General features: G+C 41.6%; 1 long non-coding RNA gene across 2 annotated transcripts; it reads right to left on the reverse strand.

Moving 5' to 3' along the window:
• Window positions 1-875: 875 nt before the first annotated feature.
• Window positions 876-21,759, reverse strand: LOC108383910 (uncharacterized). 2 transcript variants are annotated; one of them, XR_012122829.1, is made up of 4 exons: window positions 21,437-21,759; window positions 16,743-16,946; window positions 7,114-7,352; window positions 876-6,734 (listed from the first exon to the last, which is right to left on the reverse strand). It is a non-coding gene; the product is annotated as an uncharacterized lncRNA (long non-coding RNA). The 2 variants fall into 2 exon arrangements; XR_012122830.1 differs by lacking the exon at window positions 21,437-21,759 and adding an exon at window positions 21,254-21,410.
• Between the last annotated feature and the right edge of the window lie 2,951 nt (window positions 21,760-24,710).

Below are 24,710 nucleotides of genomic sequence, written 5' to 3' on the forward strand. Positions count from 1 at the left end.
CATCCTCACTTCCAGCAGGACCTAGACAAATACCCGAAACTCAAATGATCCAGTCTGCTATGGTAAGAAACTGGTGGCCTCCTTTAGGACACTTCCCAGGAACGTGGAACAGGAGAGTGTGCAAGGAGATACTGACAAGCCAGGCCACTGATGATGTCCACTCTCTCAGCAATACATCTGCCTTCCAGAAAGACACACAGCTACAGCAGACAAGCGCAGTCATTCAGTCCATTTTCTCACTGGATGTCATGGCGTAAAACAACTGACGGTGCTACAAGTCCTCAGGCTTATTCTTCGCTCCCTGCCTCACCCCCACACCCTCCATTTTCTCCAGTCTCTACTTCCATTTCACCAGTCAGCAGACGGGCCTAGATAACAATCAGAGCGGCGTAGGGAAACTATAAGGAAGCATGCCCTGGCTCCGAGGGCAAAGCTCTACAAGTTCCTTCTCTGAGTGTCCATCTGCCTGGGATAATTCAGGGCTTTGTAGCCCAAATAGCATATCTAGGTCCCCTCCCCACTCCCTAAATGTGTGAGTGATGGTGCATATTTCACATGACTGGGTGACTAAAGAATTTCTGATCCACACTGGAACATGGCTGAGAATCAAAGGGGGTGCTAGTGGGATGAGGCGGGAAACCAGAACACTGGTCACCTGCATGACTGGTGGGTCTGTTCCTCATTCCAAATATCACTCCCTCCCTCCCTACGTCACAGGGGACTTTTTACTATGACTGATTTGTCCTTTCCCTGATTATTCCTTTATTTTCTTGTAGAACAGTCATTGTCAGGCAATAACTGCATCTTCACTTTGAAGTGGGGAAGAGGCAGGTTTAAAAATTCCACATGTAGGAGGCTGTGTGACTCCTTCCCTGAAGCTTGGAGTAGAGGGTCACTGTTGTCTCCAGAAGCTGAATGTCCGGGCCCAGTTGAGTATTGTCAGCTTTTACTCATCAAATGATCACACCCCCAACTTTCAGACAAGAAAACAGCATGAAAAATGGCGATGATTGCTTGAGCGCTCATGGCAGGAAAAAGCCTTTCTCACGCTATTTCCTTAATAATGGTAACAGGACCTACCTCCGTCCTGCCTCTCCAGGGTGCTTAGAGCATTGTGCACATTATTTCTAATGTTTACAGCACCTCCCCCTAATCTGGTGAGGCTCCAGGCATCCTCTGACTGGGACTGTGAGTTCAACCAGAAATAGGAAGTAGCCAAGTATTATCCCAACTCAGATGGACCGGGTCCCAAAGCTCATCTCTGTGCTCTGCCAAGCCACACACCTGCCTCAGTAAACATGACTAGCCCCCCTTCTGGAACCTTCAGCCTGTAGATGTCAATCCTCACACCATGCCCGAGCACCCCTCATAATTGGCCACTCTTTCTCAGTCAGCTGACCAGCTTAGAATAACCAACAATGGACCCTTGCTTATTCTTCAGAGACCCATTTTCCTTTCCCACTAATTATCCTTTTCCATTTTGGCTGGTGATGACTTCATACTCTTGCAAACCTTTCAGGCAGCCCCTGAGTCTTGGGGTCTTGCCTGAGGGTTTCAGCCCCAGGCAAGTTCACTATGGATTCAGTGAGACTGAGAAATGACAAGGGAACATTCTTGGGATAAAAGGGCTTATACCCAGATTTATTCTCACAGCAGTAGGTTGAGCACTAGAATCACATCTGCATCCAGCAGTCTGCGGGTCCATAATCCACCTCCCTCTCTGCCTCCGCCCAGAGCATTGGGCGGAGCTCTTTATATAGTGTCTCAGTCAATAACAGCTCACTACGAAGGGTGTGGAAGCATTAACCGAGCAGTAGGTGAATTACATCATCAAGTAGTTTAGGGTCAACTGAGGATCCTGGCCATGGGAACTTCCATTCACCCCACTTCCATTGGGTATGGTAATGCTTGGACTGGGGGTCTGGCAATTTGGGATGAAGTTCAAAGAGGTCAGAAAAGTATGGACCCAGTAATAAGGTGAGATAAAAAGGCAATGAGATAAGGTTTTGTGACTTAGGGCCTAAGCTGCTATCACGAGCAAGAGGGGGTACCAAGCCAAGCTCCTGCTGGGACAGCACTCTGTGCTTGGACATAAGGAACACAGCTGTCCAGAGTTGGGAGCAAAGTCAGGGAGACTGAGATGGGGTTTTAATTACCTGGTCCCCCCAAGCACCCTTTCTCATCCCAACTGACTTGTCGCGGGATCCCTCTGCCAGGTGTAGATACTTACCCAGACCTAAACGACCATTTCTGACAGTGCCTGTCCTGCTCCCTCCTTCCTCCCTTCCCCCAAAAGTAGCATGGTGGATGCATGACTATGGGCTTGGAAATCAAATACCCCTCGGCTTCTTTCTTACTGGCTGGGTGACTTTGGGTGTATCTCTGACTTCTCTGATCTTCAGTCTCCTCATCTATAAAAGTGGGATAATAAGAAGAACATTACAGATTTGTTAGAAGGATAAAATAAGTGAAGTTATCACTCGCCCCATATAGGATAGGCCCTCAGGAAGTGGTGATTGTTAATATTACCCTTGTTTCTGTTGCTTCAGTTTGACTTACTTATTTCTTCCACTAGCCTGAGAGCAATAGGAACAGAGAGAATGTTGGAGAGGAGGGACCTCAGCATTCATCTGGCCCCACTTCTTCACTTGGAAAAGAATCTGAGCTGCAGCGTTGGTTAACTGGCTGGTCCAAGGCAATATGCCTGATGAGTTCCAACCTTCAAATAAGGAAGTTAATTAATCGGAGCAGGCGGAAGAGCTTTGGCTTTGGAGTCAGACATATGCAAATGTGAATTCTACTTACCAGGCCCTAGATGTGTTACCCAACCTGATTCTGTCTCATTTCCTCATCAGCAGCAATGGGACAGTACAGCCAGGCTCCTAGGATGGCGTGGAGGACTTAACCAGGTAATACACACTGGGTACACAGCGCCCACTAGTCACTTGATTTCCCCTCACGTACTTAGGACATTCCAGTTTAGAACAGGGCAGCCCAGTAGAAGGAACTGAGTGGGGCTTAAAAACACAATGGGCTTTGCCTAAAAGGTGAAATAGGGACATTTAGGAACAACTCTTGCTGATCAGTCCCCAAAGGACAACTTCACAGTTGAGTTTGACACATTAATCAGAGGAGAATTCCTTCTGGTGATGCTGCAAACAGATTGGGCAGATTATCTGTGGCAGACCTGGAACTCTATAGTAAGGAGGCTGTGTGTAGGGGGTGGGGGAAGTCAGGGATGATGATTCTGAGTGTTTTGACCTGAACTTTTAGAAATCTCCAAAGCAGTTTTGAAAGAATCTTGGTTTCTAAACACAAATTATATTTTGGATTGGCAACACAAAGTGGGAAGTGGCTTGGCGATGGGTAGTAGTTTTTTTCAGAGATGCAGTGGTTTTAAAATAAGAAGCACAGTCAAGTTTTGCAATGAAAAGTGAGTTCCAAGATGGGTTGGTTCCAAGTTGAATATGGACAAGAACACTGAGACACTGCATAGCAGGTCAGCCCCTGAATGATCCAATTACAGGTTTTGAACTGAACTCAGGGGCAGAATTTAGAAGCCCAAAATGGACAGGCAGAGGAGAAGCAGTTTTGCAACCAGACAAATGACTGACTCCAAAACATCCTCTAGGGAGAAGAAGATTTGGAAAATGCTGTAGGCAGTTTTTAAATCCCCATAGGAGTTAGAATGGACTTTTCTAGGAATCACTGGAGTGAGGTAGGCTGGGGTCTGAAACAGGACTATGATATTTCACCCAGGTGACGGGGTGACCTGTGCAATGGAGAGAAGTGACAAGTACCATCAGCCGAAGCAAAGTACGTGACTCTATTTGACAAACGAAGCTAGCAGACAAATTTGTTCTGCACTATGAAATTCTTAACGGCCTAGCATTTTGTCACCTTGTATTCTTGGTGCCTGGCAGAGGGAATGCATTACAAAGATATTTAATTAATGAAGTAATGGCTCGGGCAGTTTATAAGACAGAGGTCCCCAGCATAGGAAGCATTCAGGCAGTAGTCCTTTGTCAGGAGCTGTACAGAAGGTTTCAAGGGTCTTTGGAAGTGACTGATTATCATTAGGGTTCTTAGCAATCCTAACTTTCTGGGCATCTAGCAGAGCACAGTAACTCTAAAGTCGCTGGGTCTGATTTGAACACTGGGGTCCCAACACTGATGAAAGGGAAACAAATGAAAACCAAGGTTGTCCTCTTTGAGAAAATTAGTGATTTTTCAAAGACTGCATTTCCTCATCTAGTCTGTGGTCCAAAGTCCTTCTTTAGACAAGGTTAACTTTGCATGCTCACTCGCCTCCAGAGTATTTTATTTGCCTTTCCCTCTCACGTCCACTATGGCTGAGGCCACCAGCTGATTACAGACCCATTCTCTCCTCTTCCTGGGCAAACACTCCGTATCTTTCAGTCTCCCTTGAGTTAAATGTGCCCACACACCTGAATTCTGACCACTGGAACATGAGCAGTGCGCCGCCGCTTCTGGGCTTGCAGATAAAGCTCCCACCTGCAGTCTCTCATGCTCTTTCCCCAGCATCTGCTGGACATTGGTGCCCAGAACAATGATGGCAGCTGTAAGATGAAGATGGGAAAGCCTACAGCTCCCTGGATTCCTCCTCCCCACCTCACTTATTAGACTGTTAGATGTGATAGAAACACTTCTACTGTGTTAAACTATTACAGCAGCTTGCATACCTAACTCAGATCATTACCTTTCATTGTCTTCCTCTCCTCTTTTCATTCTCTGCTTTTCATTCTCTGAAGTGATAAAGGACTCAGAGAGGTGGGTGAGGATATGACCATGATCAGGAGAGATGGTTGGGTGAGTGAAAAGAAATCTCTCAAGTGGCTTAGTCTCTTGCTTCTTGTCTGAGTTGTGGGTCTTTGAATGTCCTTAACTCCTAGTGCAGAAGTCTGAGTTGGAGGGCCAGGTCTAAAGTATTGTAACAGATAAGCAACTGTGTAAGCTTCAGACCCTTTCTTCCCTGCTGCAAGCTTCACTCATTGTTGCCTAGCTTTCCCTGGGCACCAGCTTCCCTGCCCCTTTCCAGCTTGTGCAGACTGGGAAGAAGGTGGAGATGCCCTCTTTGGGATACAGCCAGGAGACTAAAGGCCTCGCTCTTCTAATTCTTCTCTCTCTCTCCATTTCCATGAGTCACAGCAATATCACACACAGAAATGGGAATGTGAGAAATCCCAGAGTATAAGCTACAGACCAGAAAGCAAAGTGTAGACATACATCTGAGAGTATAGCTTTGGCCCCTTGAACTTTCCTTCAGTCTGGCTTGAAGAATTTTTTATTCTGGGCCCTCTCTGCTAAGTGGCAGAGTTCCCCTATTTCTTAGCATAGTTTTCTTTCTTGTCCTGCCTCCTAAGTCTACTGAAGGGCTTAAGGAGTCTGTTTTCTCTTCACATATTGACCATGCCATTCCCTTCTATGCCAAGCCAAAGTCTCGGCCTTCCCCTGAAATGCTGAGCAAGACGATTACTCTATTTGCCTTGCCTTTTGGCCAAACTCTAAAACAGGCAGACTCTTAATGATTCTGATTTCATTTTAAGTACTGTTTTCTGCTCTATAATTTTTGGGTATATCCTTAATTAACCCTTTTTGGCAAGTCCACTCCATGTGTTTTCTTATTCCTCAGCAGTAGGAGCCCCACAGCTATCTACAAAAAAAACTACGCTTAATAGATTCCCCTTGCAGGGAGGTGTGTCCGTAAGACTAAAATCTCACCAACGGAGTGTAAGCGGATGGCTAACCACCATCTTGGATCCTGAACTTGGCACCGTTCTAAGTGCTGCAAAGAGACAGAAGGAGCCTGGGTCCCTGGTACTCCATGCTATCCATAGATGGCCAATCTCTAGGCTTTTCTATGAAGGAAAAATAATCTTCAAATTTGTTTAAGTCACCATTACTTACAGTTTTCTGTCGCTTACAGCCCAACTAGTCTAGTTGACTACTCTGGCCTCTGACATTAAAAGTTAGCCATCCTTCTCCTCCTTTAGAATCATACTGTGTTAAAATAGAAAGGATCTGAATTATTATCTCATCAAAGCCCTTCACTTCACAGTGTGGAAACTGAGGACCCAGAGGGGAAAGTGACTGGGCTGAGCAGGCCTGAACCAAGAGCACAAACCCAGGTCAGCCTCCTAGGTACCGTGCTCCTACTACACCACCCGCTTGGGCTCTAAACCAAGCAAGCTCATTCCTGGCACTCAGTGTCTCCCCAGAGGATACAGCTTGTCCTTGATACTTGGCTCTTTCCCCCTAGTTCAGTTTATTATACCCATAATAAAATAACATTTACTTTTTATAAAATATAGTCTTAGTAAACATTAAGAACTTAGCTTAAAATAAAGTTTATACTTTCCCTTGAGTATAAAAATTGATTGTATTACATATTACCAGGCTTCTGTGTCATTCAGTTGCTTCTTGACGTCAGAGGACACCTCTGAGGGTGGACCCAGGCTAAGAGGCTGTGGGCAGTATTAAGGTGTCAGCGTACTGCTGCCCTGAGCAGTTGGGCTAATTCTTCCAGGTGTGGGCAGAATCTGGATGGTGAAGGTTCTTGCTGGTTGGGCCCTGCCCTCTCTCCCTGGCCTTCTGCACAGCTAACAAAATGACACCTCAGATCTCATCCCTGGGCACCCAACTGCTGCTCTCTCACTGAGCATGGAAGAAGGTATTTCCTTGAAGGTGGCTTGCTCAGCATAGTAGAGTGAACACTGGAAAGGAAAGAATGTTTGCTGTGACTTTCATCTTACATTGATGGTTAAGAACTTACTGCATAAAACAAAAAATCTACCCTAAGCACCAAGCTTAATGGACAATCACAATCATGGGAGCTAATACCACAATGCTATTCATCTTCACCCATTCTGTAAATATTTACCGAATTCCTGTCATCGAGGCATTCATCCCTAAGCACAGCAAATAGGCTGCTGACCTGCAAGTTGCTGTCTGCTGGCAGCCATAATTACTCAGGTGAGTGCCATAATTAAAAACTGTGGTAAAGTGCTTCCATGGAAAAGCACAGGACCTATGAGAGAGTATAACTAGAGAATCTTACTTGGAATGGGAAGAGGTTGGAAAGGGATACTTAACCTGAGATGTAGAAGATGAGAAAGAATTGGCCAGATGTCAGGCCTTCTTGTCAGTAGGAACAGCCGGTGTAAGCGCCCACTGGTGGGAAAGAAGATGAGGGTGTCTGGTATATACGGAGAATATGGTGAACAAGTGGGCTGCTGAAGAGGAAAGCAGTGCTGGCTCGCAGAAGCTGGAGGGAACGCGGTGAGGACTTCAGAAATATCACATTCCCACTTCTGTGTGTGATATTGCTGTGACTCATGGAAATGGAGAGAGAGAGAAGAATTAGAAGAGCGAGGCCTTTAGTCTCCTGGCTGTAGCCCAAAGAGGGCATCTCCACCTTCTTCCCAGTCTGCACAAGCTGGAAAGGGGCAGGGAAGCTGGTACCCAGGGAAAGCTAGGCAACAATGAGTGAAGCTTGCAGCAGGGAAGAAAGGGTCTGAAGCTTACACAGTTGCTTATCTGTTACAATACTTTAGACCTGGCCCTCCAACTCAGACTTCTGCACTAGGAGTTGAGGACATTCAAAGACCCACAACTCAGACAAGAAGCAAGAGACTAAGAGAGATGCGGAGACAGGAAATATTTTTTTAGTGCAGAATGACCTGATGTGATTATATTGTAAAAGATTCCCCAGGACCAGATGGCTCTGGTGAGAGGCCACCAATTAATGCAATCAGCTGATCTATCAATCAAAATAGCCTTTGAAAATCATATATGAGTGTAGTTAATAGGAAGAATTAATCTCTCCTATTCCCTGGTTGTGAACTAGGCCATAAAAGCATTCATTGTAGATCCCTGGATAAGGCTGCAAAATCTTCATTCTAACTCCATGCCAAAGTGTAGCAAGTCAGAAAGAGTTTCTAGAAATAATCAGGCCATAGTTTGAAGTGGATAGCCCAAGTATAAATGCAGGCAGTATGGTCCTATGACACTAACCAGGAAAAAGAGCTAAACATTAACTACAACAAAACAAAAATAATTGTCCTTGGATGGGGCAGATTCCAAGATTTAATTGGTTGATATCCAATAATGCCTTATGGTGAGTGAATCATAATTTCCTAAGAGTTCACTTCTGGCTAATTCACTCCAGTGGCCAATGAGGAAACCATGTTACTTAGAACTAGACATTACATTGAAGTCTTTCAGAGGTTTTTGTCCTGGCTATGACGACCTACCTTGAAATATTCAGGCCTAGGGAATTTGGGAGTCTCTGTTAAGCACAAATTATACTGGGTCACTTGTACTTGGAAGAGGTGTGGCTTCCTTCTGCATGAGAATATTGTCAGGCACCTCTATTGCTATAAAAGTTGTTGATCTTCCCAACCCATTTATCTGGTATTCCAAAACACAGGCATTGTGTTGATTAGCAGGATAGAACACCTTCCTGAAGTCTAACATCAAACATAACTGCTATCAAAAACTTATCACATTTATTAAGTGAATCATCACATTTATTAAACATTTGGTTAAGAGAGTCTATGAGGCATAGTATTTATCCACACCTCTAAATCTTAACATTCATAGAACTGTTTTTACTATATTTATGTTTCAGCAGGTTTTTTTGCTTTTATCAATAATTGTTATGAGAACTGTAAATTCCACTTTTTAATCCACTGTGCAATTAATATTGAGAACCTTGTATCACTTAACAAAAAGAATGATCCTCAATTTCTATGTAATTGGGAGTTTTCATCAGGAATGGGTTTTGAATTTTGTTAAAGGTCTTTTTAGTGATCTATGAAGATGCTAATATAATACTCAGCTTTTAAAAAATAGTATTATGAAGTATATTAATGTATTTCACAATACTGAACCATCCTTGCATTCATCCTTATTGTCATCCTGAAAGAAATCCTACCTGTTAAAGATGTATTATTTTATTAATGTTTTAAAAGATTCTGTTTCCTAATACTTTAAGATTTTTGCACTAGTTTAGATTTAGGAATATGTAGAATTTGGAGATTTTTTTCCCTATGTGCTGCAATTTAAGAAGCACCAAGAATTCCCGGTCTTTGAATTTTTGTTTCTCCCCTGTTGTCTTTGGGTTTTCTTAAGAACTCCTACTTAAATTGAGTCTGTGTCTTACAGCTTTCTTAGTTGTAATCTACTATTACACTATAGGCCTATTGATGTGGTAGTGAGGTCCTGGGGTTTTAATGAATTTCCCTGGTGTCCGTTGATGTTGAATATACTTTCATATGCTTATTTGCTATCCTTACCTCTTCTTTGATAGTGGGTCTGTTCAAATCTTTTGCTCATTTTTTAAGTGTTTTAACTTCTTTTTTGAGTTGTACAGCTATTTATATATTCTGGATGTGAGTTCTTTATCAGATATATGCTTTACAAATATTTTCTCCTGGTCTGTGATTTATTCTTAATAATGCCTTTTAGAGAACAAAATTTTTTATTTCAATTAAGTTGTTTTGCAATGCTTGTTTATGTTTCACACTTTTTGTCGATCTGGTCAAGAAAATGTAGCATAACTTAAGGTGTTTAACATTTGGATGTCAATCAATATAACTCATTTTATTTACAGACTACAAACAACTCATGATGATCTCAATAAGCACAGAAGACTGATAAAATTCTCCTCCATTTTCTTAGATTTTTCTCCTATGTTTTCTTCCAGAATTTTTACAGTTTAAATTCATATACAGGTGTATGATCCATTTCAAGTTAATTTTTGCATGTGATGATGGGAAGCAAAAGACAAGGTTCCAAATGTCCCAGCACCTGTCCTTGAAAAGACCACCTTTCCTCCCATTCAATTGCCTTGGGCACCTTTGCTGAAAATTAACTGACCATAGACATATAGATTTATTTCTAAATTCTCTATTCTGATCCATTGATCTATATGCCTGTCTTTATGCCAATACAACACTGTCTTGATTACTTTAGCTATAAAGTAGTTCTTGAAATCAGTTTGTTTTTCTTTTGCAAAATTGTTTTGACTATTCTATGTCCTTTGCCTTTCCATATAACCTTTACAATTAGCTTGTTAAAATATTGGAAAAAAAATCTGCTGGAATGTTGACTGGTCTTGTATTGAATCAGTAGATCAATTTGAAGAGAACTGACATATTAGCAATATTAAGACTGTCAATTCATGAACACAGAACATCATTCCATTTACTTTGGTCCTCTTTAATTTCTCTCAGAAAAATGTTATTTTCGGTGGTCAAATATTTTATTAAATTTACCCATAAGTTATTCATATTTTGAAGCTATTATAAATTGGTATTTTTTATTTTAATTTCCAGTTTTTTGTTGCTAATATATAGAAATACTTTTGATTTTTTTAAATCCCAAATAACTTTTTAATCCTATAACTTTGAAACTCACTTATTTGTTCCAGTAGCTTTTTTGGTATATTTCTTATGATGTTCTATATAGATGAGAATCATCACATGTGAATAAAAAGTCTTAAATCTTCCTTTCCACTGGTCAGGACCTCCAGTACCAAGTGCAGTAGAATCCTTGGCTTATTCCTGGTGTTAGTTTTCAACATTGAATGCATACAATGTCAGCTGTAGGTTTTTCTTAATTGACAGTTTGAGGGAGTCTGCTTCTATTTCTAGTTTGTTAAGGTTTTATTTTTCATGAATGAGTATAAAATTTTATTACATTTTTCCTTGTTTTTTAAAATTATTTTATCTTTTTTAGTCTATAAATATAGTGAAGCATACAGATCGCCTTCCAACCATTAAACCAACTTTGTATTTCCATGGTAAAGCCCATTTAGTCATGATGTATTATCCTTATCATATATTGCTGGAGTTGACCTGTGAAAATTTTGTTAGGAGTTTTTGCATTTATGTTTATGAGAGATATTGGTCTATGATTTGTCAGGTTTTGGTATCAGGGTAAGAAAGGCCTAATAAATTAAGTTTTAAAGTAGTACCATAGAATTGTTATTATTTCTTCTTTAAGTGTTTGGTAGAACTATCCAAGTCAGGAGAACATCACCCATACAGATGGTCCCCAATTTGCGATGGTTTGACTTACAATTTTTTGACTTTACAATGGTGCCAAAGCAATACACATCCAATAGAAGCTGTACTTCAAATTTTGAATTTTGATCTTTTCCTAGTGATATACCATACAACACTCTCTCCTGACGCTGGGCGGTCACACTGAGCCACAGCTCCCAGGTAGCCATGCTATCACAGGGGTAAATAACCATTATAACTCTTATAACCATTCTGTACCCATACAATCATTCTGTTTTTCACTCTTAGTATAGTGTTCAATTAATTGAGCCATTTAACACTTTATTATAAAATCGGGTCTATGTTAGATTATTTTGCTCAATTGTAGGCTAGTTGAGTGTTCTGACTGCCTTTAAGGTAGACTAGGCCAAGCCATGATGTTCAGTAGGCTAGGTGTATTCAATGTATTTTTGACTTACCATACTTTCGACTTAGGATGGATTCTTGAGGATGTAACTGCATCATAAATTGAAGAAGAGCTGTTCTGTTACTATGCAGACCTTTCTTTTCACATTTCTCTGCCTCCCTCCCAACCCTGAAACAACTACCTTGATTTTGCACTTCTTATTCTGTGTTATACACACACACACATCCTTATTGTTTAATTTTGCTTGTATTTGATGTTTATTAAAAGGGCATAGAAACTATGGAAACAATAAAAAGATCAGTGGTTGCCAGGGGTCAAGTGGTGGGGAGAGAGAAATAGGCAGAGCACAGGATTTTCAGGGCAGTAAAACTACTCTGCACGATACTATAATGATGGATACATGTCATTACACATTTATCCAAACCTATTGAATATACAGTACCAAAAGTGAACCCTATTGTAATCTTTGGTCTTTGGATTATTATGATGTGTCAATGTATGTTCATCAATTGTACCAAGTGTATCACTCTGGTATGTTGGGAAAGGGGGAGGCTATGCATATGTGGAGGCCAGGGATATATTTCGCTGTGAACCTATAACTTCTCTAAAAAAAATCTTTAGTATTAAAAAAAGCATACTGTGTGTCATTACCTGGCATTTGCTTTTTCTTATACATCAAGTTTCTAAAATTAATTCACAGCATTGCGTGGAGTTGAAGTTTTTATTTTCATGCTGTATAGTAGTCCATAGTGTGACTACAATACAATTAACTTACTAATTTTTCTGTCAAGAGACATTCTGACTGTTATAAATAATACTGGTATGAATGTTCTTGTAACATGGCCTCTGGTGCATAAGGGTGTCTGACTGGGGCATATAGTTAGGATTGGAATTGCTGAGTCATAAGGTGTGGGAAATTGTTCCTGAAGTAGTTGTACCAATTTACATCCCCACCAAGAGTGTCTAACTTTCCCATTGTTCCACATTCCATTAACACTCAGCATACCACATATCTTAATCTTCAAAAATTTAATAGGTGTAAAATGGTATTTCATTGTTTTTTTTAAATTTGGATTTCCTTATTTGCTAATGATATTCACTATATTGTCGAATGTTTGACACTTGCATTTGCTTTTATAGAAATGCTTCTTCGAGCCTGATACCTGTTTTTCTATTGGATTATATCTTTTTATATTGCTTTCTTTTATATATTCTGGATTCTCATATTCTGTCAATTAAATGTGTTACAAATATCTTCACTCAGACTGCAGCTTGTTTTCTTTTCCTTTATAGTGTTTTTTGTTTTTGAAAATTTTAAGGTATGCTTAATTTAGAAATCCTTTCTTTTCTGGGTAGCAATTTTTGTGTTTTGTTTAAGAAAATTTTCCCTCCTCTGAGCTCTTGAGATTCTCCTATATTTCTTCTAAAAGTACTATCATTCTACCTTCACTTTCTATCCTATTTGTATTCAAACTTAAGTATTTACTCTAGCAAGGATTATTTTTTGTGTACAGAGTGTGAGACAATGCTCCAACTTAATCATTTTTCCATGTGATTAGCTTATCATCCCAACTTATTTTTTGAATAAACCATCATCTCCCTTGTAGTGAAAAATGCCTCTTCTCTCATAAATCACCATTTTTGTGGCTCTATTTCTTGGATTTCTGTCTTATTTCTTTGTTCAATTTGTCTAGCTTCATAAAAAGCACATGGTTTTAGCTATAATAAATATTGATGTCTCATAGTCCACCTACCTTATACTACTTTTTGGAACTCTCAAATGTTTAATTTTCCACATAGATTTTGGAAACAGCCTATCAAGTTCTAAATAAATAAATCCTCTTGGTATTTTGATTTGAATTTCACAGGGGACCAAAATAATGTTTACTTAAACAAGCTAGATATTTACTTCTTGGGCAGTACAAAAGGACTCTGAAGTAGGTATAGCCCAGGGAGGACTTTCTGTTATAACCTGTTGACACATGACTTCCATTCTCAAGGTGAATTCAAAACCCAAGTTGGCAACTATAGTACCAACCATCATGCTTATGGCTGCCTTCCCATAAATCCCAAGAAACACTTCTGCTTACATGCCATTGGCCGGGACTTAGTAACATGATCACGTCCCGCTGCAGGGAAGACATGGAAATACAGTCCTTTAACGTAGTAAACTGCTGCCCATAATAGTTATATTCTTTTACTAAGGAAACAGGGGGAGAATGGCCAATGGCAAATCTAAATGGTAAAATATAATGCAACCATTTAAATGGTTGGTCTTGAAGAAGTTTCCAAGTAGATAAAACCCAATAAAGCTTGAATGCCATCTCACGTCCTTCCAAGACAAAATAAGCAGCAGCCCTGGTCTAGGAGAGCAGTTAAGGTTTAGGAATAGGATTAAGTTAGGGTTAGGCTAGGTTTCTCCTCACTGAAGGTAGAGGAATGGGGTGACATTGTTCTAAGAGCACGAAGCCCACCGACAAAACAGGAAAAATACACTTTCCCTATAATATTAATCAGAATACCAAACTCTATGTATGGTATTATTTCAGCCATGTTTCAAATTATGCTCAAACACATGCAAATATATCTAGTTTTAAAAGACTGGGAAAAATACTCAATGTGAACAATGTTTATCAATATTTATCTCTGGCTAGCAGGATTATGCCTAATTTCCTAATTTTATTTTTACTATTCCTGATTGATTGCCTTTTTTTTGTTCCCAAAGTTTTACTTTGAGCAACTATTATTTTTATATTCAGGGGAGAGAATAATCTCATGTTAGGGAAAAAAAAAACATTTAAAGGAATGAATGTAGAAAAGAAGGCAGGCAATGTAATCTATCATTAAACCCTGACAGAGTGTCATTCAACAAATATTTAGTGAATATCTGTATGTATCAAGCACTGTTCTAGGTTTCTGGAATATATAGAAGCTTATATTCCAGTGGAAGGAGAGACAAGGGATATTATCAGGCAGTAAAAATAACTAGAATAAATAAGTAAATTACCCAATGTATTAGGAGGTAGTATGTACTATGGAAAAAACAGAACTGTGTAAAGAAGATAGGGAATGTAATATAGGGGCTGCAGCGTGGTGCAAGTTGTCATTTTAAGTAGGTGGTCAGGATGGGGTTTATTGCAACATAGAAAATAGACACATAGACGAAGGAGGTGAAGTAGTGAGCACTGGAGATCTTTGGGGAATATCTGATGCAAAGACCTCAAGGCAGAACCATGTACAGTGTTTACAGAACAACTGGGAAGACCAGTGTGACTGAAATAGAATTTAAATCTGAAGCAGCTTCTTAAAGGGAACCCAAGAGGTTTGTTGTTTCTTGACACAGCCCCCTGAAACATAAGAGAACCTGCCAAGCATTGCCAAGCTTGCCAACCACTACCTGCTCCTACCAATCTTCATGGAAAGGGGAAATACAACACAGAGAAATCTGGGGGTGTGTCTCAGAGGGCTGTGAAATCATAAACAGGAACGGGGCATTTGACGGACACTGAAGGTCACTGCATCTCATATTCCAGTTGAAAGTAATGACCTTGGAAGAGCAAAGGAGATATTGAAAGGGAACTGCTAGCTTCATAAACAAGTTTTATTTTCCTGGACCATGGCTTATAATAACAGAGCAATGGACTCTTGGCAAGAGACAGAACAGGAAGGGAGCGTTTGGCAGGAAATTCATAAACTGATCAAGAGGGCTTTACATTAGCAGTTGATGAGAAGGGAGAAAAAGATTCAGATAAAACTGATAACTAGATATGCTGGAGAAGCTCAGATGTTAAACAGAAAGAAGAATAGCGGTGAAGCTTCCCAGCTGATCTCAGGAGAAAGCAACAGGAAAATGATTTGGTGGCAAAATAAGTGATCTCAGATATGTGCCAAGCATAGATAAAGAAAGTGAATGTGATAATTTATATAATAAGAAAATCATGCTTTTAAAAAGCAGAATTTGGCTTTTTAGAAAATGACTCAAGACTAGAATATATTCTCTGTCATTGTTAAGGCAAGCATCCTGTGGGGATTACATGACCTAAAAGATGCACAATTAAATGAAGGGTGGAGAATTGAAATACATAATAGAATTATCAACATCTCTAGGCACATTTGTAAGGCCGGGAACAGACACTTTGGATGAGGATTAAAGAGTAGAGAAATGTAATGATAAAACTGTTGAAGCATTTAAGGATGTGGGGACATTCTGCTAATAGAGATTACAAAACTAACATAATAAGACACCTAATAGGAAATGCAATAGAGAAGGGGATCTGTCTAAACAAGAGCAAGACTAATAGTCCAAAAGCAAAAAATCTGGCAAATGCTCCCCTTCCTGAAGAAAGCAGAATAAATAACTTGGGGAAATGACGCTCTGGGTTCAATCCTAATGTACAAGGATAATATAAATAACAAAACCTTACCTTAATTGAGTCTTTACTATGTTTGGTCAAAATAATAAAAGGTTTCATTAATAATTACAGAAGCTAACATTTGTTGAATGCTTACTGTGTACCAAGCATTACTTCCTTTAATCCTCCTACAATTCTATAAAATGATTCCCATTTTACAGAATGGCGGGTTAAAGAGATTAACTAGAGTAAATTGCCTAGTGTGGAATAAAGGACATAGAGTTAAATGCAAATCCACCCAACTTTAAAGGCCATGTTGTTAACCAGGCCTCTTAAGATTAGGGAAAGTAACTATGCCATTTTAAAAACAAAGTAGTTAAGACAGAGATTCAAGAATCAGCCACACATGTTAACCTTTAGGAAAGTGGATTTCATAAAATAAACAGAAAAGGAGAGAATAATCCTGTGGTCGGTGTTTCCAAAAAGCAAGACACCTCAAGGGGCTTGAAGACTGTGAAAAACAAATAGATTTTTTCATATAGTCATAACTCATCCAACCTGCTCTGTGTGTATGCATAAATGTATCGCAAAGAATACATGAAAACCAATAATTTGGCTGTTCACGGCACTGAGATTTTAAAAAGAGTACAGAAGATGGAACAAAAGGCCCCAAAAGATCAGTGTCAGAAAAAGCTGAGACTTGCAAAAAGCCTAGGGACAATGAGTTTTGTTTCAGTTTTGTTCAAGCAGGAAGAACAAGAACAAGGCTGGGCTAACTGCTTGAGGCAGATGGTGTAACACTGCCAACAGGACTGGAGCTGCAAGCCAATGAGGGATCATTAAGAAGGGGTCTAATCAAACTGTCGTTTGCTTTTCTTTTGATGGGATTGCCAAACAGGTAATGTAATGCAGCTTGATCTGAGCAAAACAATTTACCAAAGCTCTCATAATACTTTCATGGGAGCAAGATGGGGAAATCCAGAGCCGCTTCCGAAGTCACTGAGCCTCTGAGCCCAAAGAGGCCAAGTGGATCACGTTGGTATAGAGACTAGGCAGGCCTCGGTGTTCTGTCCTCTTCAACACTGGAATATGGAGCTTGATCCAGGAGTGCACCATATCACACTTCCAGATGACCTAAAGCTGGGGTGGGCGGACACCTAATTAGTATATTAAATGACAGACTCAAATGGCAGAAATACAGATTGAGGCTAGCAAGTTGGATGCTTATGTGGGTAAAGATCTTGCTTCAAAAAAATTGTTGGAACTAGTACAGGATGTGAGAGCTGTGATTTTACAGTATTTATCTGAAAAGGACCTAGGAACATTAACTCACAAAACAACAGATAGACAAGAATCAAGCCTTCCAAAGACCTGTAGTCTTTGGCTGTATTCATAGAAATAGGGTGTCCAAATAAAGGAAAAAAGTATTTTCACTGTGTCCATAGTATACACTCCCTATCTGGAATCATGTTTTTTAATTCAAAGAACCACATTATAAAAGGATCTTTAACAAATAAATGGAATCACTGATTGTGAAAGTCACCCATAGAATTCTAGGATCAGAAAACATACTACATAAAAACTGGTGGAAGAAATGGAAATAAGTAGGAATTCTAATCCTGAAAAAGTTCGGCTCCTTGGAGAGTCCCCATACTCTCATTCCCTGTCACATTGCCCTGGGGATAGACAGTCTTTGTAGTATTTACTGCCATCTCAAGTCACCTTGCTTCTTTAGTGTCTACTTCCACTTCATAAAATATATGACTCCCAAGACAAGGGGTCTTGCCTGATGGTCCAGTATTTTATCCGCAGCACCTAATACAGTGCCTGATGCATAGCAGGCACCAAAAGAAAGGATGGGATTGCCTCTACACAACTGACAGAGGGCCTCCCTCATGTTAGGTGTGTGGATATCAGCTGGTATCTGGGGCCTACCTTTCAGCAGAAGATATGGGGAGAGAACAGGTTTTTAGAAGGGGCGATGGGGATAAAAGCCCCAAACATGGTACTATACACTGAGGATCTCATGGATTGTCTGCTGACTAATTCTGACGCTTCAGGCACGTCTGGACATGCCCAGAAAAATGGTGGAACAGGCCAGATAGAAGTCCAATTTGCACAGAAATAAAGAACCTGATGGGGAAAACAGCAAAACAAAATAAAACAAAACTCAAACTGTGCCCTATAGCAGATTTTCAGCCTCTCTGGGCATGTCTGGCAGTTTAGGGGGGTCATCAGTCAAAGTGTACTTGCTGGGGAGGATGCAGAGAAATTGGATCATTCCTACATTGCTGGTGGCAATGTACAATGGTACTGCCACCCTAGAAAAGTATTTGGCAATTTCTTAAAAAGCTTAACATGCAACTACCATATGACCTTAGCCGTTGCAGCTCTGGGCATCACCCAGAGCAATGAAAACGTATAGTCATGTGAAAGACTGTGAAATAGCAGTTTTACTCATAATAGTCAAAAACTGGAAACAACCTAGATGTCCTTCAACAGGTGAACAGGGAAACAAACCGCAGCACATCCATGCCACGGAATGCTACTCAGGGATAAAAAGGAACGAACTGCTGATAAACAAAACAACTTTAATGACTCTCCAGATAATTAGGGAATTACGTAGAGTGAAAAAAGTCCTTTCAGGAAGTCACACACTGTATGATTCCATTTATATAATATTTTTGACATGACAAAATTATAGAAATGGAGAACAGAGAGCCATATGAAGGATGCTATGATGGACACGGAAGCATTCTGCATCTCGGCTGTGTCAATGTCAACATCCAGCTGCGAGATTGTACTATAGTTTTGCAAAATGGAAGGACCTGGGTAGGTGGTAGACAGACTCTCTCTGTCTTATGTATTACAATTGCATATGAATTTATAATCATCTCAGAATAAAAATTTAGTTTAAAAAAGTTTACTTGCAAGCTGGGAAGGTGGGGTGAAGGGATGGGTGGAGAAGGAGGGGCTTGAACTACCTGACAAGCTTTCCAGGGAAGGACTCAACCTAGATAAAGAATCAGGCACTGTGACATTGACCTTCCAGACTGTAAGATCCAAAGAGAAGGAACTGTGTCCACCTTGTTTGTCCCTGGGTCTCCAGTACCTGCAACCACACACCCGACATATCATAGGGCTTAAGACAAGGGTTCTCCTCTATCTAATAAGAGCATTTAGATATTGAGGAACAATGGACTCTCACATCAGCCTGATGACTCAGTTTTGAACAACAAAGCGTTTATCAGAAAACATACTCCACTCCATTTGGTTCTTCAGTGGAGTTCAGACTGATTGATAGATGGGCTAGTAATAAGTTCCATAGTGGACATCCTAAAGGAGCTGAGTAGAGCTCTGTGGTTGTTAAATGCACCTGTCCCAAGGCCGCCTTGGATACATAAAACCTGGCATAGCTATTAACCTCTGTCACACTGCAGTCATAATAACACTGCTTTGGGAGCCTCTGACCAAGTGTAATTCCACGAAGAGGGAGCCACTGTCCCCTAATCTGACATCGATCACCAGATATGCTTTGACGGGCTGATATCTCAAAACAGGCACAGACAGAAGCTGCTGGGCCTGGTGGAGTCACAGGAAAGGGAGGCTACAGCAGGGGTGGTGGGTCCTGCACAGTGGCCCAGGGTGGTGTGACTGTCACAGGGCCCAGTGGAACTGCGGCAGTCCCCAGCAGCGAATCTTCTGTGAGTGGGCTTGTTCCTGAACACATGTGAGAAATCACACAGGGACTCCCAGAACTAATCAAGGAGGAATCTGCAGAAGACAGAACTCCTGTATATCTAGGTGGGGCCCAGAATCAGGCAGCATCCACTAGAGATCATCTGAAAAATTAGTGTAACTTTATACTGGTCCTAATTTTCACTAGGGAGTTGGATTTGGGATAGGAAAAGCTTACCCCCAAGCTTCAGGTCTATTATCTTAAACTGGCATAATAAAGTCTGCTCTCCTTATTTTACAAGTCTGTTACTTTGTGAATTATATGAAATGATACATATGAGAAAGCTTTAAAAATGGTCAAGTGCTATATGCATGCAACTTTTGGTGTCATTATTTTAAGTGTGCTTCACCATTTTCACTGTAACTTCCTTCCTATCTTCTCATCTTCTAGAAGCTACATAATTTCTAAGTCCCTGTTTTGTGCCCCTTGTGAAATACCCTGTTATTTCAGGTCCTGTGTGACCTGGGGCTATTTGAAGTGCACATCTAAGATGGTCTGCATCTCTCTGACATCCAAGAGCTGTCCTGAGACCAGACAACTCTTAGAATCTCCTGCAATCCCCTGCTGCCCCTCCCAGGGCTCTGCTGAGGGTGTGATCATGGGGTGTTGGGCTAAATGTGGAGGACGAGGAGCAGTTACCCAAGGGTTAGGAATTAGAAACTGGGCTCCATGATTAGGCTCCTGATTGTCCAATTTATAAAATTTTACAAGACCCATACATGGAAATTAAGGGATGGTCGTGAATTCTGGAAATGAAGGAGCAAGAGCCAGAGAGTCAGAGTGTACATCTGGCCCCCACCCATCCAGCAGAACCCTGCTCCCATCTCTTCCAGGGCTGATGCTATCCACTGGGCTTCTGCTTCCTTCTCCAGCATCCAGTCAGGATAACCGAGCCAGCTCCTCACTCACGCTCGAGATAAGCAGAGATGAGCAAAAAGAGATGCCCATGCCCTTTGTTCCAAAAACTCTGAGAAAGGTTGAGTTCCAAGGAAAATTGGTAAACAAGCTGATTCAGAGCCATGGATTGACTCAGTCACTTACTAGCTATGGGACGCTGGCTTCAAGCCATTCTTGAAAGAGAGATAATGCCTGCTGTGCATGTCTTGATCAGCTGGGAGCTTTTTGTTTTGTTTTGTTGAAAAAAAAAAGTTGCTGTAAATTGTGAAACATACAAATGCGAAGAACATTTGTTTCCTATAGCCCAGGGTCCCCAGACCCCTAATAAGGGAAGGAGAGCTATAATTGGTTACTGGGATGACCTAACATTTAGAGAGAGAAACTCTCACCAGTCCGTCAGCTAAAAAAAAGATCTTGTTTGTTTCAGGATCATGAGACCTTTCAGAAACACATTAGAAATCCTAAGCTTTATGTATTTGCACATAAGCGTTTACGTTGGAGTAACGGAACATTATTTCAATCCATGGAAAGAGTATTTCATGGAAATTAAAGGAATCACCAAGTAAAGGCAAACTCTAGTTTTTCTGACCCTGGGAAGAATGCAGTCCTTGCCGGGTCAGGTATGTGAGGGAACCACAGAAACCAGAAGCCAAAGAGCTGAGAATAGCATGCAAAGAATCCAGCTGTCAGGTAGCCTAACGCAGCTGCCCGCTGGGGCTGCTCCATCCATTCATTCAGTCATTCATTCACTGGGCACCTACAGCGTGCTAGATGCCAGGGGTACAGACCTGAATAAGGCAAAATCTCTGACCTTGAGGCACTCTTAGCAAGAAGGTGTTGCCGCAGGCAAGTCTCATGTGAACCAGGGAGAAAGCTGTGCTGAAGGCATCTGCCCCAGGCTGGCTGAACCCTCAGCTCAGCGAGCTGCTTCAGCTGCCGGCAGAAATACGTCCCATGAAGGAATCTGAATACCTTAGGATCTGTGATGACTCACCTGGACACAAGGGCAGACAGCTGCCTTTGCAAACATGATTTGGAGTTCCAAAATCCTGGTTACTTGAAAAACAGGCCATTGGATCTTTAAGGCAGGGTCCCCTGACATAATAAGGAATCTAGAGGTTGTGATCCCCTTGCCAAGGTGGAAAGCAGATGTCATCTGGGATTTCTAAGCCTCAGGCAGACTAAGACATGCCCTCTTCTGGCCTCTGCGGGCCCACAGCTTGTTTGAGCATTACTCACACTGAGTGGAAGCCAGGCTCACTGCACTGCGTGCTCCAGAAAAGGAGCGGTAAGACGTACTGGCCTTTGCTGACAGGAAGACCTAGGTTCTCACCCTGATTAGGCCCCTTAAAGACGGCATAATTTTGCTGGGAGGATGGAATTAGGCAACAATTATAAAAATCTGGATTATGGTATAACCAAGATGTGGTGGCTGCTATTATTATTAATTTTATGTGCAAATAATAGTAGATAGATCTATCAGGATATAATTCAGAAGAGAGAAATTGCTTTATTTATATTAAGTAGGAAGGGATTTGATCAACAAATAAGGTACTTGCAAAGTTTATAGGACTGAAGGAGCAGGTTCTGGACTGGTGCTCCAGCAATAGCTCCCAAAACAATAAAGAAATAACTCACCAGGGGAGTTAAACCGCTTCTAGAGCACCTCTGAGCTGGGCTGGAATCAAAGCGGACTGTCTCTACTACAACCCCTGCCTTTCAATACCCAAGAAGCTAGAAAATGCACTCTAGAGCACCATTTCATAAAAACCCACGTTTCCACAACCTTGCTTGCCAGCAAAAATGCTAAAAAGGGTCTTCCCTCCATTTCTTATGCTGAGTTCATCTAACTTCATGGTAAACAATGAGCATCTCAAAGTCTAATTGCAAAGACCTGTAGAAAACATGGTGCTCAGCTTTCCAGCCTCTTTGCCTAGGAGACTGGAATGAAGGTCGAGTGAGCCCATCCACACAACAGCTAGTGTGGACAGACTATCACGTTCCAGGTACTGACTATGAACATCATGCCAGATTAGCCTCACAGCCATCCAGGGGGGCAAGTTCTTATTTCGCGAGTGAGGCAACAGAGCCTTAAGGAAGTTACTTGCCTTGTCCTGGGTCACAGAATAAGGGGTGAAGCTCGGAAGTGACTGTTCCATCCCAGAGCCCATGCTCTTAACCACTATGTCAGACTGCTCGTCCTTCCATCTTGCATGCTGAACCTAGTGTGTGGCATGCCTACCGAATGAATGTTAGAGGAGTTGATTCATCATGAGTTTGAACAGAAAATTAAGCCTACAATGTGGTGGCCCACAGCATCCTTACCTTCTGCATGTGACTCAAGCCAGGAAGCGGGGAGGCTGATGTTTGAGGGTCACGGAGGAGATATGCCCATGTGTGTGGGACCAGGCGCAGCTGTGTGAGCCAGTGCAACGGCGAGTGGGCTGGAATACAGGGTAAAGGCCTTGGGGGAACTTGGATGTATGTCATCTCTTCCTGCTTCTGGAAGAAGATCGAAGGATGTCCACATGGATGGGCCTAAGGAGAATGACTAACTGATTCACCCAAGAGATGTTTTCTTTTTCATTTTTTTAAAATAAAGAATGAAAATATGATCTTACAGAAAACACTGCCTCCACCCTCCGCAATGAATTCAAGTGCTCTGGTGCCTGTGATAACGGCTCCTGCTGTCCTGTCTCTGCTGATAGGCACAGACACTCATCCTCTGCAGAAGCAGTTGGCAGGCCACACCCCCAGGTGCCCAGTGACTGTGCAGGCCTTTAAACACCTGCCGGGGGAAGCACTTTCCCCACTCTTCTCAGGCACTAAGCACAGCTCACAGGCACTAGTCTTGGGAAGTCTGCATTCTGGCATAGATGCAAAAGCCTGAGAGAGAGGCCCAGGATACACACCCGCAGGGCTGCAGTCGCCACACAGGAATGAAGAGGCACACACACACAAACATACCACACCCTTCCCACATATCCACACAAATGTATACCACAGAGACCCACACATACACACCACACATAGACATATATACAACACACATGCATACACATACACACAATACTCTCACATACATACCATGCATCCTTTCACAGAGAATTTACACACCACACACACACTACATGCATACACACATGCATGGATATACTTCTGAAAAAGTGTCCCTCTATAGTACAGCCATATTATAAAAGGTTTAAAATAATGTTATATGGACTGTGAATATAGAAGGTATGTCTGCAAAACAATATCAGAAGTGAAAAAGCAGCAAAAATGGTATACACATGAAAATCACTTCTGTTGAAATGCATGCATATTTGTAGGGACAGGAAAATAATGTGAGCAACGCAAATAATTGATGTTTACTAACCTCTGGATCATTCTCTGTGAATGGATTTAGATGGACAGTAATTTTTTCCAGTGACTGCTCTTAAATCTGGACTCACTCACTGAGTGGCCACAGACTTATTTCCACAGAGCGGCGTCTGCTGGGCCCCTGGCTCACCCGCTTCCATTCTCAATGTACCTGCTGTTGGGGGCAGTCCCTCCAAGATCCTGCAGCGTCTGAATGATGACAGAGCCTGCCACCCACCCCCTCTTGCCTTGCCAAGCTCCTTCCCTGCCCAAGTCAGCAAAGCCCCACCCTGCGCACCACGCCCATCCCACTCACGTTCTTGCCTCAGAATACAAATGGGGAAGTTGAGGGACTGGCTGCTGACTTTAGGGAGGCACCAGCTTCTAGTCCTGTTTTCTTCCAGAGCTACAACAGTTTACCTCCGTGTGCCTAGGGGGCGCTCAGGCCCAGGAATTGAGAACGGCAGGTGGTCCCTTTAGTATTTCCTAACCCAGTAGGGAAGGGCTGGCTGGACATGCAAGTTAAAGGAAAGGCAGGTGGGAATGACTGCTGGGGGTTGTTTAGCAGGAGAGGTGGGGAGGGTGGGGGCTGCTGGTTGTGAATATACCTTCAAGCCCATTGTCTCACTGAAGTTCAAATCCAAAAAGGATCATACAGACCATCAGGTATAATCCCTTCATTTCCCACACGGAGAATCCAGGTCAAAAGAGTGTAGTGGTTGGTATATTTAAAGTCAAAACTAATTAGAAGCAGCTCAGTAATAACAAATGTAGAATTCCTCCCTGATGTAGCAATGGTTACCATTTTTTCTCTTCCTGTTCAAGGTATTGTTTTACATTTCAATGTAGAGGCCAAGATACTATTCTAGATATGAGATTGTTAGAGAAGCTCATCAATTCAATATACT

This window comes from Manis javanica, chromosome 11 (assembly GCF_040802235.1).
Source record: "Manis javanica isolate MJ-LG chromosome 11, MJ_LKY, whole genome shotgun sequence".
In the NCBI taxonomy this organism is placed as follows: domain Eukaryota; kingdom Metazoa; phylum Chordata; class Mammalia; order Pholidota; family Manidae; genus Manis; species Manis javanica.